Source organism: Equus caballus, chromosome 26 (genome assembly GCF_041296265.1).
Source record: "Equus caballus isolate H_3958 breed thoroughbred chromosome 26, TB-T2T, whole genome shotgun sequence".
Taxonomy (NCBI): domain Eukaryota; kingdom Metazoa; phylum Chordata; class Mammalia; order Perissodactyla; family Equidae; genus Equus; species Equus caballus.
The window spans coordinates 30,083,265-30,101,646 of record NC_091709.1 but is presented as its reverse complement, the minus strand read 5'-3'; positions in this window follow the sequence as shown (position 1 = coordinate 30,101,646).

Genomic DNA, 18,382 nt, shown 5'->3' with positions numbered 1-18,382 from the left:
GGGATTTATTCGTGTGATCCTTTTATTATTGCCTATATCCCCCGCTAAGTGCCAAGAAGTCTGAAAGGGTCTGTGTATTTCTTTTCCCTCCTATTGTATCTCTGTCCTAGCAACTGCTGGCATGTAACAGAAGCTTGACAGGTAAATTCATGGTCTCAATCAATGCTCATATCAACTCTGCCTCAGAGGTACTTTCATTCCTCAGTTTACATGTGAACCAGAGAGGTTCGGTTGGTTTATTGACATACCCAAGATTATAAAACTAGTGGGTGGAAGAACTTGGAAATGGAACCAGGTCATGCTGTTTTACTCTTTCACACTATATTTTGGATCTTCCTGTTTCTCACCTTGGGGAATGACAAGAATCATGTAACTATGCTCATCTCATTTTTTTTGTTACTTGATTATACTGGACATCTGAACGCTCAGTGATTGTACTTATTTCTGAACATTTTTGTTTTGGAAAAATAAACTGAGTAATTTTTAATGAAATGTGATTAAGAGAAAATGAGCTCTGAAGGTCCCATAACCAGGAGCTCTGTATATTCTTCATTAAGTGGAAGAGAAATATGGATTCAGGAAATTGAGAAAAATCTTCATTAATGAATAAAAAGATTGTTCCTGATGTGTGGTAAAATGAACAAATAAATTGAAGTGAATGAAAAGCAAGATGGTTTCATTTAAGTACGTAAATAGAGTCACAAAATTTTAGCTTCTCTATTAGTAATAATGAGCATGACTTGTCTGATTATACACTTTTTATTAAGTTGGACCACATAAAATTGCTGATATTTTTGGCCACAAAACACATTTTCTTGTGTTTCAATTCCCTCATAAAGAGGTATTTTCCTATCTCTCCTCTGTGTCCCAGGAAACATTTCATTTCTCATCAGCCCTTTGAAAAGAGGTCAACTTTTGGTTGACTTTCCTAACTAGAATGTTGATTCACTTTTCTTCCCTCTTTCTATATGTGTATCCATCTTCCATCTGGAAGCTGTGGACTACTTAGAGGGAATCCACTATTTGATCAAGGGTAATGAGGCCTCATGTAATAAAAAGAATGGAGGAGTTTATGAAGCTCCAAAGACCTACTATACTTATAACTTCCTTTTAGAAAAAAGTGGCCTGAAGCAGTATCTTCCTGCACACTTTGATATGACTCATGGCATTTACTCACATTGAATGGAAACAATGGACACAATGAATTGAGCCACATAGTCAGAAGGTAAAGTTTATTAGGGAGAAGGAGATGAGAAATCATGTTGACCAAGAGAGATGACCTTAATGTTTGAATTTCCAGTCCCCAGTCTGTCTTTAAGAGGCTCTATTGCACTTTATTTCTCATCTATCAATATTCATGATATTTGCCTTATGTAGCCTTCTAATAAAATTATTTTTATTTGCCTGTGTCTGGGAAAACTATTTTCCTTGCCACCAAACAATCCATGACCAAGACAAGAATTAAATTGGATGATGTATGTGAGGTTTTTTTTTCTTTTCTTTTGTAAACTATAAAGACAAATATGAGAAGCAGCTATTAAAAAAAATTCTTTCTCTTGTGAAACTTGGCTTTCAGAATGGAAATTTATTTCATATTGGCCAATTAGATTGGCTGTAAAAAAACAGTAGCCAAGCAGAGTAGATGTTGCTTCAATGAGGTGTGAAATGCATGTTGTTAGATGGGTTTTATCTTACACAATCAGCAAAAATGCACAAGGAGACATCATTGGTTTGTGATCCAGAGGCTTTTAGAAATCATTCAGATGGGTTTTTCTTTTTCTCTTCAGAAGGGATTAATCCGAGCTCCTGCTGTTTATGGACAACTAAAGAGATCACATCTGGCTACACTTCAAAATTTAGTTGTACAACTATGAAACCAATTGGCCTAGACCTTAAGTCTCATTCCTTATGAAAATGTTTCATCCCTGTAGCCATATGAACAAGTGTTTTTACAAAAATTTTCCGCTGTGGCATACAGAACACACTGGAGAATATTACAAATGCATTTATTTTATTTGTTTCACAAACTGGTTCACTGGCCTTCTGAGGGGGTTATGCAAAAACGATTGAGCTGAACTTCAAGGGTAAAAATCTGAAATCAGAAGAATCGTCTTTCTCTTCTTTGTTTTTGAACAGCAATTCTTCATAGCTCTCTAATATCTTACCTTTCTTTGTCTAGGGATAAGGAGAACTGGGATTGACCTACATTTCCTTTTATAATGTTACTTTAGTTTACTTAAAGCAAATATCTTCATCTTTTTCATGTGTTACCTGTGGTACCAGATGTCAGTAGAGTCTAGACCTATTTTGGAGCTTTCTCAAGGTAAATGAAGAGTGTAAAGATTACATGAAGAGTCTGTAAGAAGACAGTATCTCTGGTTTACACCCCTAAGACAGTAGCTCTGAATTGGGAGCAAAGATTGTAGTGAGGGGTTGTGTTTCTTATCCCTGACAAGTCACATGTTGCATATAATGGGATGTAGATTTTTATGGTGATTAGAGAGGGACTGAACTAGGAGGAAACAGTTTATTATGGGATAAAGGCATAAACCTTTATGAAGGTGCATTCCTTAAAGCTGAGCTGGAGACTTTGCAAAGCCCCTCACCGATGCTTGCAACCTTTCAGTGATTCTAGGATCAGTAAAGTGTATTCAGATTCTGAAGGCTCCACTGGATCTCTGTCTGCTCGCCATTGTTTCAAGACTTCATTAAGCACTGATACCAATACGGGGGCACTAGTAGCAATGTCTATACCCTTTATATGTCTACTATGTACCAGTTACATGTTGGGCAAAATAGGATAAAATGATGCCATTTTTTCATATTTCAGGCACTATGTCAAAGCCTTACTGTGTAGTATTTAATAGTAATCATAACCCCCCCCCCCAACAAACCCTAAAAGATACTATTGATTGTATTTTACAGATACAAAGGCTGGCGTTTAGAGAAGTGAACCTGCCTGCCCCCCTCCGCACACACCAATTAGTAAGTAAGTGGAAGTTTCAGGACTCAAATCTAAGTTTATTTCATTCCAAATCTGGTACTCTTAAACTAATATAGTCTATGGCTTCCAAGCATCTTTTTTTTTGCCTTCAAGGGAATAAAATTCTAGTTATACTGAGAAACCTGGTAGTAACCAATCAAGCAAGTTATGGTGGAAGAAAGCATAGACACTAGGAGAATGTGGGGGAGGAACCTAAGCTTGACTGAGGGGATGAGACATGACATCCTAGAGAAGGTGATTGTGCTGGATGAGTAAGAATCAGTCAACAGTGACAGAAGAAAACCATATTTCAGGCATCGGGAAAGACATGTACACTTGCTGGAAATGACATACTATTTTTGTGATGTTGGGACCCAGAGTGGAAATTGAGGAGTGATCTTGGTTGGGAGTAGAGAGGAGGGTATGGACCTTGTATGGAACCATTATATAGCACCTTAAAGGATTGGATTTTATCCATAAATCAGTAGGAGGACTTTGAAGATTTCATGAATAAGAGTAATACGATCATATTTGAATTCTGAAAATGTCTCTTTGGAGGTTGTGTGGAAATTAGGTTTGAAGTGACCAAGACCGGTGGCGGAGAAACCAAATTTTGCTGTTAAAAAGTAATCTATGCAAGAAGAGATGAATCTCCAAATAAAATAGTGATAATGTGGATGAAGAGGAAGAGAAGATTTGAGGGATGTTTGCGAACAGAATTTACTGATTTGGTAATTGGATTGAATGTGAAGAGGAGATGAATAAAGATGAAAAATACCCTCAAGGATGGTTGCTAATTTTCTGTGTTGGCTGACTGTTTCATCAAAGGAGTGGTAACAGAGCAGGAATAGGTTACTGGGAAAATGACACTCTACAGACACTCAGATGGGGAGGTTTAGAGTTGTACAAATCGTCCTGGAGCCCAGCAGTGAGGTCCAAGCCAAAACTAAAGTTAGGCTTTTGGAACTCATTGGCATAAAGGTGATGATTCAAGTCATTAAAGAGGATGAGATATTTTAGGGACAGTGTGAAGAAAAAGAAAGAAGAAGATGAGTAGAGGAAGCACCAGCATTTAAAAGATGGGTAGAGGAAGAGGAGCCTGAGAAAAGTAACGAGAAGGAAAAGCTAGGTAGGTAGAAAGCAATCCATGGCTGAGCGTAGTTAATAAAAAAAAGAGAGATGAGAACTTCTAAAAGGGGTATGTGGGGAACAGCTTCAAATTCTACAGAGAAGTGAGAAAAGGCTGAAATGTATCCTCTGAATTTAGCAAAAGGGTGAATATTGAGATAACATTTCTCTTCAGTTTAGTGGGAACTTTTATTCCTCACTCTCCTCACTGGGATAGTGCTCACTGTGATTAGAGATGGGCTAGGGAGAGAGCTCTTACTTGGGGTTTATGCATCACTCTGATATCCACAAAGAGGTAGCATGGTAGAAAAGAATTTCTTTTGACTCTTTGAAGTAAAATTACTGAAAGCAATCTTATATAATTTCTCTAGTTGTGCACCCAATGCATTAAAAGCATACTGAGACTGTTGTAGGAATAAGGGGGTATCCTTTCCGCCTTCAGAGTCTCTTTGAGTATGTATAATCTATGCAGCAAATGTTGAATGAAGAATCTCTATTTTCAATATCAGAAGCTGTGGGGGTCCAAATTATGTGGCTTTGTAGATTACTTTTAAGAATATTACTTCTACCAATCAGGTCAAGTGAGAATTGTGCTCTTATGCCTTGTGACACTGGGCAATTGATCAGAAATAAAAGCTTTCAATGGTTGAGCTTGAACACAGTCTCATGCTTTCTGGGTGATCTTGGCCAAGTTATTTAATTGCTTTTAGTTCCAATCTCATCATAGGTGAAGTGGGATTGATGATATCTATCTTGTAAGGTTTTTAATAAGTATTTAAGGAGATGATGTACATTAAGCATTTAGAACTGTTCTTTGCACGTAACCATTGCTCAATAAATGTTAATCACTATTATTTCTATTCTAATCTCTAAAGTTAACTTTTCTTCTCTGCTTTGGGACTCATCCTTGATTGGCGTTTCAGGCCTTGCTCCTACCCCTTGCCGCACCCCACTTTCCTTAGAGTCCTCAATCTTTTTTCTCTTCTCCTCTTTCTTTCCTTTCTTTCTCATTTTCTCCCTCCCACCCTCCCTCCTTCCCTTCATTCTTTCCTTCCTTCCTCCCTCCCTCCCTTTCCTTTCCTTCCTTCCTTCCTTTCTTTATCTCTTTCCTTCTTTCTTTCCCTCTTACTTTTTTAAAAAAATTTTTTCTTGCCATCACTCATGTCCAGAGGTCAATTACTTTAAACAAATCAACATTTTCCTTTGGATCCTAATGCGTATTTAGTGAAACTTGAATTTATTTCTTTCATTTTCATGACCAACTCTTCCAATAATTAGTCTACATTCACTCTCATTTTTCCATGATCTGTTTTGTTTGTACACTTTGAAATGGAATCTTAGCCTCCTGAAACTGCTTATGGAAGGTCATTGGTGACCTTTTAAAGTCCTCAACCTTTTGGGCTATTCAGCTGCATGTGATTCTGTTGAGAACCCCTTGCTTGAAAAATCTCTTACTCTTCCTTTTTGTCCCCACAACATCCTCAATTTTTTCCTCATTGGCACTTCTGTTCCCTCCCACATCCCAGTCATTGGAGTTTCTCAAGGATTAGTCTTTAGCTTTGTCGTCTCTTTTATACACTAATTTCTTCACAGAGTTTTATCTACCTAGAGTTTTCACCATAACCTTGATGATGAAAAATATGACATCTACATCTGTGCTCTGAGTTTTTAGCTTGTACTTAATCTCCATGTTTCCAAATGCCTAGAACCATTGCTTTATTCTCACTCTTCAGCAGGTAAGCTCAGCTTTCATCTGTTTCTTGGGCTTTACCATTTTCCAGCCAATAAGGCCTTTTCATTATCTCTATTTCTTTTAGACTGTAACATTTGGATTAGCATTTGCCTTAAACTGTGTGAAAACACTATTCTCCAGTAGCTTGTATGTACTTTGAGGACAGCACTCAGATTTATATTTCCTGTGTGAAACTTAAATACTTGATGATTAATTACTGTCGACTTTTTAAAAAATGTCAGTGTTGTAGATGAAAAACAAGACCTAGGTAAATATCAGAGTTGAAATAGTTTTTATACCCTAGAGTGGTGTAATACATATTTGGGAATTTGTATTTATTGCCAAGAAAAGTCTGATTAATAATATTAAGAGACATAATTAGAATATGAGATTTAAGTGTTAAGAATTGAGGGTCATGTAAAACAAACATACTAAACAAACGTTTTTTCCTCTTTTTAAAAAAATTATTTGGCACTGGTACTTACTCTCATTTAATATGTTTCTCCATAACCCTGGTTAAGAAGTGAATAGAAAATTTTTTTTCTGGAACATTAAAATGGGATATTTAGCAAATGTTTTATAACTCACAATTTGGAGAATGCAATTAATTCTGAAGACAATTACTTTCATTAAAACCCACTAGAATTTGATTTGTGCAGTTAGTTAGAAAATAGTCCAGGGATGGCAAATTTTGTGTTGAAGAAATATTGTGTTTTCTGCAAGCAATGCTTTCCTAAACTTTCATGCTTCTGATTTAAAAATCCAAACTAAATATCACATAAGTTGTAGATTCACTAATAAAAATGAAAAAATAAAAAAAACCAAAACAAACTCCTTGACACAAATCCACACATAAAGGAAGCAATTTTTCATTGATTTGAACAAAAGGACTATTTCCTTTATTCCTACCTTGTATACCTAGGTCAGTCTCAGAAAGTACATAGCTTTGTTCATGAATTGTCTAGTTGAGAAATGACTAAGATTCTATTCTGGACAGAGTCACTGGAAAGCCTTTGGTGGTGGTCAAATAATAATTATGATACTATTTGGGGCTATATGTCGGAATATTGAAAGCTCACTTTGAATTCTTTTTCACATCTGAGTCACAGCAAAGTCCCTACAAATGTCTTTTATTTTTGCACTGCAATTTTTTTTATCACAATTCAAAGGGGAATTTCGATCAGAAAATATAAAAAATTGTTTAATAATGAGAAAAATTGAAGTCAGAAAAAGGGAAAAATAAGAAACTAATAAAATCTTGCAGGAATTTTTCCAGCTGAGAGATGAGGGCCAAATGTGGGTGAATCACAACTGAGAAAATTGGACAATGCCAGTATTTTATTTTAGTCTATCCAAAAGAAATATATCTCCAAGATGGCACATTTCAAGCCCTAGATATCAGCTTTATTTGACATGCTGCTATTGTGATTTCATTTATTTGCTTTTATTTTATCAAACAGATATGCGTTAAATACTAACTACGTGATTAAGTACTAATGATTGGTGCCACCAGTAAAGCATGTGATGAAATTACAGTCTTTACTCTTGCTAAGTTCTCATTTATCCTCACCCAGGCCTTACCCAAGATGGAAACCATTTGCAGCACTCACAAAATATGGACTTCATACTTTGGGAATTGTGGGATTCATGGAGGTTGTAGGATTGGGAAAATGTGTTTCCAGGTTTTGAACCCATTTTATTTCCTTTGTTGCCTCTACTTTACCGGAAACAGCAAGGAATTCAAGACTAAGAGGTAGAACTTCAAAAGCCTGAAACTTATTTTAAATAGCTCAAGTTCCCCTGGACAAGGGGAGGATGACCACTGTGACCTCCAGTTGTGTGGGTGTGAGGTCTGCTACTAAGACTATGCTTAATGATTTGGTGATAAATGTTTAAGTGGTAGCTGAGATTTGGAAGATGCGAGACTCAAAAGAAAGTAGGCATAACCCTGTTTTAATATTTTTCCCCTAATCTAGTGAATGACCTGGATTTGCCCCTTTCAATGGGTGGAGTACCCTTTAACTACAGAAGAAGTGGATTTATAGGTAGGTCTGTTCTTTTCAAGAAGAAAATTTTATTCCAGTTGTTCTTTTCTCTATATTCTTTTTCCTTTCTCTCTTTCGCCCTCATTTATATTGTTATACTCTGTGTACTTTCAAAAATCTATGCCTTTGCCTTATAAAAAATTTTAAAACTTAGAGGTTTACAAATCAGAACAAAAATAAACAACAGGATGGTTTCTCCTTTTATAGTTAGGATTATGAAAATATAGAGGACAATGACTTGGTTGGAAGTAGATTGATCTTATGAAGCTAGGGCTGGGAAGAGCAGAAAAGAAGAGAATTTGCATGTCATTTTTATATGACATATAAAGTCAAGGTTCTTCCCATAAGGGCTTGTTAGTCCTGAAGGACATTTTCTGCATAGCGAGGAAACTCAGTACTCTATAACTGGTAACCTCCAAGGGTGAGTCTCTAGACCACTTCTACTCTTCTAGGCTTCTCTGAGCCAGTGTAAGTTACAATCAGAGGGGAATTTCCTTATTTGAAGTCTCGTCACTTCACTCACTTTCTAAGTAGAAATGGGAGAACCCAGAAAAGTTTTGAAAAAAATTTTAGTTCTTCCTGGCAATTACATTTTTTTTTTTCTGTACGTCATTTGGATCTGAGGAACTCTTATTACCTTAGGGACAAATATGAAACAGTTCTCTGGAAAAATGAACTCGATTTTGGGTCAACATTTGGAGAATACTCCTTTTTTTCGCTCTAGCAGCTCCAGAATAAAATGTATGTTCAATATAACTGAGGAGAAAGACTGCAAATGTCACTTTTTATTTATGTGTGTCTCTTTGAATAAGAATAATGAAGGTAAAATTTGAGTAACTAAGAGTATAAAATTGACATTTCAATTTTCAAGTTTCTTAATACTTCAATTTTCTTAGTGCTTAAAAAAAAGTGTATACTGTGGACAGCCATCTAGAAATTTACTTCGAATTTCCACTGATTTTCTTACATAGAAACAGATACCATCATATTCCGTTTCTGAAATGTGAAAAAAGGAAGTCACAAAGAACAAATGTTTCATGGGTCATTGATTATAGGACTCAAGAAGATTGTGTGTAGTGAGTGTGTAGGTGGGTGTGTAAGAATGAATGAGAGAGAGAGAGAGAGAGAGAGAGAGAGAGAGAGAAAGAGATGTTTGAAGGAGAAGAAAGAGAGTGTTTGATAAATAAAAAGTCCATTTCTATACTTAAACAAGCTTTAGCCTAAAATAATGCCAAGTAGAAAAAAATGGCTCTAAAAGTATACTAAAGAGAAAGGGTTTGGTGGGATAAGATATTTTCCACAGTAATTTAAAAATTCTATAGCTATGTTTTTATTTTCTAAGGTACATGAGTAGATTCTGGTCACCAACTTTTAACTCTATTTATTATTTAATTTTGATTTTTGTGCTTTTCTTCATCTGTCAAGATGATCACACTGTTACTAAAAAGGACTCATTAAAATTAATATAATTATTTGTAATAATATTGTATCAATGAATTAGAACAGAATCTTCCTCTAAAATGTTGTAAAGTAGTGAAATTAAATCTATTCAAACATCTTGCCATAAAATAAAAAACAGAGTGGCTAAAGGGACTGTGCCAAGATAGACATATTTAAAATTTGAAACTATTCTCTTCATATGGAAATATGTATTAATACTTTTGTTTTCATATAGGAAAATCAATTTCCCAGAATAAATTTGTTTGTTTTTTAAAATATTAACTATTAAGGCATGATACTGCTTTTATTTCTGATGCTCACAGATATGTAACAGAGTAATAAACACAGGCATAACTTTTCTCTTTTCCTGGTTCAACTCTTGAGTGAAAAAATTTGTTTCAGGGGCTAGCCAGGTAGCATAGTGGCTAAGTTTGCATGCCCTGCTTCGGGGGCCCAGGGTTCGTGGGTTTGGATGCTGGGCGTGGACCTACACACAGCTCATCAAACCATGTTGTGGTGGCATCCCACATACAAAATAGAGGAAGATTAGCACAGATGTTAGCTCAAGAACAATCTTTCTCAAGCAAAAAGAGGAAGATTGGCAACAGATGTTAGCTCAGGGCCAATCTTCCTCACTAAAAAAAAAAATTTGTTTCATGTTGACTGATTGCTCATTGATCCCAGCATATTTATAGACCTAGCATGAATTTTGAGGCTTTGAAATGTTTTCCAATGTAATCCAACATAAATAGCAAGCTTAATTCTGAGTCCCTTGCTGTTTGGTATTGACATACAGTGCAATGTTTAGTCCATAGCAGATACTTAATAAATATTTGTGGAAAGAATAACATTTTCAAATTGACTATTCTGGAAGGATTGTTAGCTTTAATTTGCTCCATGAAAATAGACTACTCTCCTAAACTTATACACTGTTTTGCAACTTTCTGCTATAAGGCATAGCTAAACCTAAGCCTCTTAAGTAGAGATGTACCTGAACCAATCCATCACCAATTCTACAAAAATGATTTAAAAATTGCCCAAGGATTATTCCTCTGGATAAGTATATCATGTATTAGTTGTTACTCAAATTAAATAGTAATTTACAAGTAAAAATGGAACTTTACCAAAGTATACAAGGTTAAAAGTGAAAACAAGATACCTAAGCTTACTACACATGAATGTTGTTGAATTGGGATTGTAGACAAGCTACTGTGCTGTCAATGTACTTGTCAAGGTCAGGTCTGATTAACTGCCAACATCATGATCAGTGCACCTAGACTGCTGATTAGATGGATGTATCCACCACCCACCCCACAAAACACTTGTGGGCACCAGGAGCCCCAGACACATATTAGAGAAGAGGCTGATAACTTTCAGGGAAGCAACTGGATTCCCATATTTCAGTCTATTCCTACATAGAGACAAAGTTTGTGATGAATAAAGACTTAATATTCACAAAAATCCAAATAATTCCAATATTCCATTTAAAACATACTTTCTAGATTATGAAAATGAACAGCTTTTCCCGGAACATAAATTACCTACTGTTTCAAGGCAGGTAAATAATCAAATGTCTTAGAGATGCAAGATTAGACCTCCTGGGGTCCTTTTTGCTCTTAATTGATGGGTCCAGGTCTTGTCTACTATGGAATGCTCCTAATCTTCTTGTAGGTTATAGAATTTAAAGAGATTATAAATATCACTCATTCTTTAAATTGTTCACCAAACATTGAGAGCCTCAATAGGTTTCTCTTAGAGGTAGAGAAATCAAAAAGACAGAAATAGGCTGTCTTCATGGGATGAGCAAGAAAAAGTTCCTGTACACTAAACATTGTTCAGAAGGAAAAGCTTAAGGCACTATTATTAGATGTAAAAACTGTAAGGAACAAATAAGGAAAGCAGAAGTACACAGCATGCTGATTTCTCTTGGGTCCTTTTTAAAGCTCTTCCATCCCACTTTCAGGGGACGTCACTGACCACACTCCCACCCCCAGGCTGGGCTTAGGGCCCATCTCTGTCCTCTTCTAGTGCTATGTGCCCATGTTTGTATTTCTTTCATTGTCTTCATCATGTTGTGAGAAATTATCTCTTCATTTGTTTTTTTTTCTATTAATGAGTCATATACTTCATGAAGGCAGTGACAGATATATTCATCTTTCACCCCAATCACTAAGAATTTAATTGAATGAGTAGGTAGGTCAATTGATTTGCTGGAGATGGAATTTTTGGGATGAGGCATGATGAAGAAGAAAAGCTTCACTTTTAGGGGGACAGGAAAACTAAATTCTACACTTAGGCTGCCACTAACAAGCTTGTTGTGGGAACTGAAAAGAAAGAAAGACTTGACATGAACTTGTGTGGCTGCTTTGGGCACTGAGTGGCAGCAGATGCTTTGGGCACCCTGCATCCCTTCTTGGCCCACCTCTTATTTCAGCCACAGCTTCCATGGACATTCACTGGGAGTTCAGACTCATCTCCTGTGGGCAACTGTGTCCTGTTTTCCTGAGAATTGGCTCAGGAAAGTGCAGTCTGGAAGTGGCAGGGATTTCTGTCCCTGGGAGCAATCCTTAACCAAGGATGATGGGAAGCTGTTGGAGAAATGATTCAGCCTCCTGTTCTTTATGGGGACGATTTCGCAAGAGTTTTGGTTGTCTTTTCAGAGGGCCTGGCATAAATAAACCCTCCTTTATGATAACACAGCCTTATATTTCCTTTCCTCTTTCTCTTCTCGTTCTTTCACTTCCTCATTCCTGCTTCCTGGGATCTCATCCAAAATACACCACCTGCACCCAGGTCCAGGTCTCTGTCTTAGGCTCCATTATCAGCGAGACTCAAACCAAGACACTAGCATAAGTGGTAGAGTTCTTAGTAACATTAGTAACTTCATGTGACCAGTACTTTTCTGCTCCAGGTTTCCGCATAATGCCCTATACAATTTCCCTAACAGGCTGCGTGCACTTCCTTATTTATGGTTATGTCCAGCCAAGGACAACTTGACTGATATTTTTTTGTCTTAGAATATTTCCTCTATTTGCTATATAAGGTTTATGTAATTTTGGTATTTGTCTCATTCATTGACAGGGAACCCTGAACTGGAAACATGCATAAACCCACGTAACAGCCTAAGAAACAAACTTACCCAGCTCTGCTTGGGAACTTTTTTAATGCTCAACTGTAAGTTGCAAGATTTCCAGAATCCTCAAGAAGAAGAAGTGTGAGCTGAGTATTTCCAAGAGCCTCAGCCTTCTGGAGTTACCCTGTGCTTTCAAATACAAATTCAATACCTGAGTCTCTCTTGAACAAATTCAATACAGGATGCAGTCAATCTAATACCCTTTCTCTGATTTCTCAAGGTAGGGAAGGGAAGGCGAATGGGTACAAGATGCTCATGTAGTCTCCCATTTTTCCATGCCTCCCAATATCCATTACTCTGGATCTACTATCCTGCTATACTTGTGTCCGGCCTACACCAGTCCATTCAAAGCCACTAACAGTCACCTCTCCTCTCTGCCTTTGTGCATCACCAGCCCAGAGCTGCTATGGAGAAGTTACCTATCTGAAGGCTTGGTGATAGTGGCAAGGAATTACAGCACGAACCAGGAAACAGTGTAAATTAGAATAAATGAATCATCTTTTCTCAAGTTCATTGGCTGTTACTGCTCTAGAGGACTCTCATCTTTTGATGCTTCTTTTTTGGCTCCTGGCCTGCTGCCATTTTTTGTGGGTCTGCTCTCTTACTCCAGAATCTTATTTTCCCCTCCTCTTTCTTCCCAGCAGCCAAATTCACCTCCCACTCATTTCAAAGAAAACCTTTTTTTAAAATGGATATTATTACTGCATGTGGAATTTTCTGATAATTTGTTAAATGGAACAATTTAGCTTTCTTTTTTTCAACCTTCTGATTCCAGACTCTGCCCCAGACATTGCCTTTTAAAGTCCCAATAATACATTCTCTCAAACAAAATGCTACTTTGCGATGTACATTTAGCAATCCAAGAATTGGTAGAAACTTTGAAAATCACGGATTTTCTTTAACTGTTTCAAGATAAAATTCTCAGGTGGTCTCAAGTTCAAAATATTACTCATGTCTCCCCAACTAGGGGCTTTTGGTAAAGGAAGCAAGACAGCAGGGCAGCAGCAGACTTCTTTACTCCTCCTCAAAATAGAAAATCCAAGGGTCAGATGTACTCCACCTGCCCCTCCCCCACAGCCAAATCTAGCTCAGATTGCCTGATTTGGGGTGTGGTGCCATTGACAGCCATTCTGTGTCTCTGAAAGATGTCTTGGGATCATTATCCTGGGAAGGGACCAAAACTGAGAGCAAACTGGGAAATTATTAGGGTCAGAAAAAGAGTTTTTAATTTATACAAACTTTACCAAAATATCTATCTTTGAGTTGGGCTTAGGATGCTTCATTAAGTGCCCTCCTGGTGCTACATTATGAAGCCAATATAGTTTTCCTAAAATTCTGCAAGCCAGACTCTAGCTTCTAAGGGCGGGTGGGGTGGGAAAAGCAGGGAGCTGATGGTGCTAATTCGATAGTGTTATTCAGATCTTCAGATTCTTTCTCTGAATACTTTTCCAGCCCCATTCTCTTTCTCTCCCATTTCTGAGACTCCAATGACACATAAGTTAGATATTTTGTTATCTTTCCACAGGTCCCTGAGATTCTGTTCATTTTTGACCCCAGTCAATTTGCTCTCTGTTTTCAGATTGGGAAACTCTTCTACCTTCAAGTTCATTGATTCTTTACTCTATCCTCTCCATTCTGCCATTAAGACCATCCATTATTTTTTTTTTGTTTCCATTGCTGTATTTTTTAATTCTAAAATTTCCATTTGATTCCTCTTTACGTTTTGTAGGTCTTTGCTGAGATTTTCTATTTTTTCATTTATTTCAAGCATATTCATAATTCCTTGTTGAAGCATTTTGATGATTGCTGTTTTAAAATTGTCAGATATTTCTAACTTTTGTGTCATGTTGGTCTTGGTGTTTGTTGATTATCTTTTCCTGTTCATGTTGACATTTTCCCGGGTCCTGGTAGGATGAGTGATTTTTGATGGAAACCTGGATATTTTGGGTATTGTATTATGAGATTCCAGATCTTATTTAAATCTTCTGTTATAGCAGACCTCCTCTCACTCGGGTCTGGTGAGTGAAGTGGGGCATGGCCTCATGCCTTCCAGGTGAGGGTGGAAGTCCATATTCTCCATTGACACCTGGAGGGAGGTGCTCCTCATTACTGCTGGATAGGCGTGTGGATGGGAGTTCAGGCTTTTTCCTAGGTCTCTGCTGATACTTCCCTTGCTTGGATGGGCAGGAGTGCCTCATTACTGCTCCTCACATGGCCTCCATAACCACCATGGGGAAAAGAATGTCCTCCTTACCACTAGACAGTGATAAAGGAATGTCCTCCTTATCACTAGATGGATTCCTCTAATATCACTTGGTGGGGAGAGGGAGGCACGGGATTGTAAGTCCAGCCTCTCCACTGACACCACAGGGATGGGGGTGGGGCCTGGCATAGTAAAAATCCTGGCTCCCATTTGGGCCTTCTCTGATCCCACTGTTGTGGAAGGGTCGGAGTGCCTCATTACAGGCTTGCAAGGGTAGAAGTCTTGGTACCCCACTTGGCCTTTGTTGGTAGGAGTAGGATTGATGGAGGTTTGACCATGATGTTTAGCTAAAGTACAATAATTATCTTCTAAAAGTTTTCTGTCTTGATAGGATGCTCCTTTTGGATCATGGGAGAAGGATTTACTTTGGGCTCTTTTTTTTTTTTTTTGATTCTACTTGGTGTTTCTGGGTTGCTGCCTTCTCCAAAAAGCAGTCTGGAATATATGCAACAAAGAAAACCCCAGAAACGAAAAACAAAAACCTAGATAATTCACCGCTGTGTCTTTCCATGGGTTCCCAGGTCTCTAGCCTAGCCAGTCTTATTTCTTCTCTCCACATTTCAGAGTCTTCTTATGTTTGTTTTATATATAATGTCCTGGGTTATTTTTAGCTGGAATTAACAGAAGGAATAGGGAAAAGTAAGTCTACTCCTTTTTTCCAGAAGTGGAACTCTCTCTGTTGTCTTTTAAGATGGAGTAGCTTTGAGGCCTTGCCCAGAACTTCCCTATCCAGACAACATTTGGGGTTTTAGAGACTTAGAAGCTCTCACCAGACTCTCTCACTGTCTGTTGCCTGCTTTAGGCATAACCATGAACCTCTCAGAGGGAGTCTAGATGCAAAAGAGGTTTGCCTTGTCCTGCCCAGGTTCCCCCATTCTGCCCCTGTATTATTATGTATACATCTTTTCATGTACTTCTAGGTTCTTCCCAGTTCTAGTCTATCTTTTCACTGTATTAAACAATTGAATGAAAATTCTCTACAGTCTGGAGAATGAGTGCCAAAAGAGAGAAAAATAAGTTCAATTATGCTATAATTTGACATACTCTAACATTTGTTCAAGTCAAACTTAAATTCATCATATAGTGATTTCATTTCTAAGTGTTTATTTGAATTTTACAAAACAACTATTTTCTCAAAAGAAAAAGTTTTGATTTTCTTTATATGAGAACTGTTGTGTATGTGCTATATTACTGAATAGTAGAGAAAGACTAAATAATGTTAAGATAATAGAATAAATAAAAAAAAGCTCAGCTTGCATACTGTCTCTGTCTTATTAGAAAATTGCTTGTATAATTACTTTTAATTCCAAATACCTCAATATTCACCATCATTACTGTTTTTTTCCTGGCACTGAAAGTCAAGAAAGTTCAGACAGAAAGAATGTGAAATAGAATCGTTACTAATGCAGAAATTGTGTTTAACCCCAGAACCCTGATATCAATTAAACTAATATTATGGCTTCATGATTTTCTTTCAAAAATAATTTCCTTCCTCTAAACTGTCCTTGGCAAGCTACTTCTTGCTACCAGCCATATCTCAAGGGATGTGTACTGACTGGAAATTTTGAGCATCTATAAAAGTGTTCATTGAATTTTTGAATAATTGGATTAAACACCAACAATAAGGAATCATCATTTTCATGTTTGTTGAGCAATTGCTCCTAGTTTAACCACAAAATTGGGCTGCAGAATTCAGAAGAAAGAGCAAAGTATAGAAAATTGTTTTCATGAATAACACGTTCATATATGCTAAAAAACAAATAAACCAACCAATCAACCAAACAAATTTCAACTAAAGGCAAACTGAACATGAAAATAATATTAGAACAAGTCCAATATACCTGCAGGAAAAAAAATCATAACAACGATGAGTGTCAAACACTGTTCTTTTCTGAAAGTTTATGTCCACCTTTTCTTTTTCTTTCTGCAACTTTCCCCCCTTTAAACTTAGGATGGCTCAAACGGAAGAGGGATGATATCAGTTTTCACTTTTCCTTCACTTATAAAGGAAACCTGAGAGTGGGGAAAGATCTTCAGGGTTCATATCCTCCAATTGCCTGTCCAATGAGGAAAGCCCTTCTCAAGTTCCTGTGTGTCTAAACTAGAGCAGGGTCAGAGGACTGCTCCCACTTTGATGCATACCACTTTTTTGTTAGCTTCAGTTGTTGGAAAGTCTTTCCTCATATTGAGCTGAATCATTTTTCTATGTTCTAGTTTGGTCGTAGGGAGCAATTCCAGGCTCTCTTCCATAGGATGGGCTTTACATACTTTTTTCTTTTGTAGGTTAAATATTCCCAGGTTCTTCAGCTAGTCCATATTGACAGCCCTTCTAGACATTTATCATTGTAATAACCCTCTTCCTTTAATGTTCCTTATGTTACAAATGAACCTACTAAAATGTGATGATAAAGATGATTTAAGAAAATTTCAGTTCAGGGACTAGTTATCAAGCCATGTATAATGTGCCAGACACTCTGCTGGGCCCTGGGGTTCTGTCAGTGAACACGAGCATCTGTCCTCCCGAAGATCACAGTTAGCAAAGATAGACATTCAATGAGTAATTACAACTGCGATGAATGTTATGGAAGCAGTTGTCAAGTTGTTGAAAGCAAGGGAGATTTAATTAATCCTGGAGAATCATGGAAGGCCTCTATGATGAAGAGATGTTTAAGGGAAGACTTGAAGCATGAGTAGAAATTAGCCAGGAAAGCTGAGGTTCAGGCAGTGGAAGTGGTTTATGAGGAAGACTTGGAGTTGAGAGGTGTCCCAAAATCCAAGGGGAGAAAGTGTCTAATAAGAGGATTCTAAGTTCTCGTATCAGTGAAGAGAGTCCTCAGTGGCTGCCACCACTAGATAAAGGGGACCTCAGCTCTTCAGAAAGGAGCAAACCTTTGATTCTCTTCTTTCTGTGTCTTGTTATCTAGCTTTCATACTGTTTCCTCTACTGATTTACACCATAGTTTTAATAACTGTCCTGGTTATGAGAACATGTTATCTCAAAAATAAATGCTTTAAAGGTTTCACTTTTGGAAAAGATGCTTAAGGCACACGACCTCTCTTCTTCATACTTAAATATATTTTAGTGCCACAGTGGCCAATAAAGGCCAAAAAGTGTTCAATGGATTTTGCAACAAGGAATTTATTGGTGACATTACAAAGATCCCTTAGTGGCTTAGTGGGAAAAGAAGGCAAATTCCAGTGGATTGGGGAGCGAATAAGAGGTGTTCTCTAGTGAATACAGAGAATGTAGACACTCTAAAGAATCTTAGCTATAGAGAGAAAAGGAGAGATAGAGTAAGTACCTAGAGGAAAAGAGGAATAAGGAATGCCAATTTTTTTTGAGAGGAGAAACTATGGCAAGCTGAAATATTACTGGAAGGGCACTACTATTTAGGAAAACGTAAGAAATATAGGAAAAAGAAGTTTCCCCAAAGGATGTCTCATCTATGACCTTTGGTTGTTTCCAGTTTGATTTGGAGGGCAAATTTAGCACGTAAGTAACAACTAGGATATCTTATAATAAAGAACCTAGTTGTATGATGAAAAATTAAAAAAAGGAAAAGAAAATAAAGTAATACATATCGAGGTGACAATACATTTAAAAGGTGGTAGATAGCCTAGAGATCAACTTGGGCTGGAGATTTAGAAATAGAAAAGA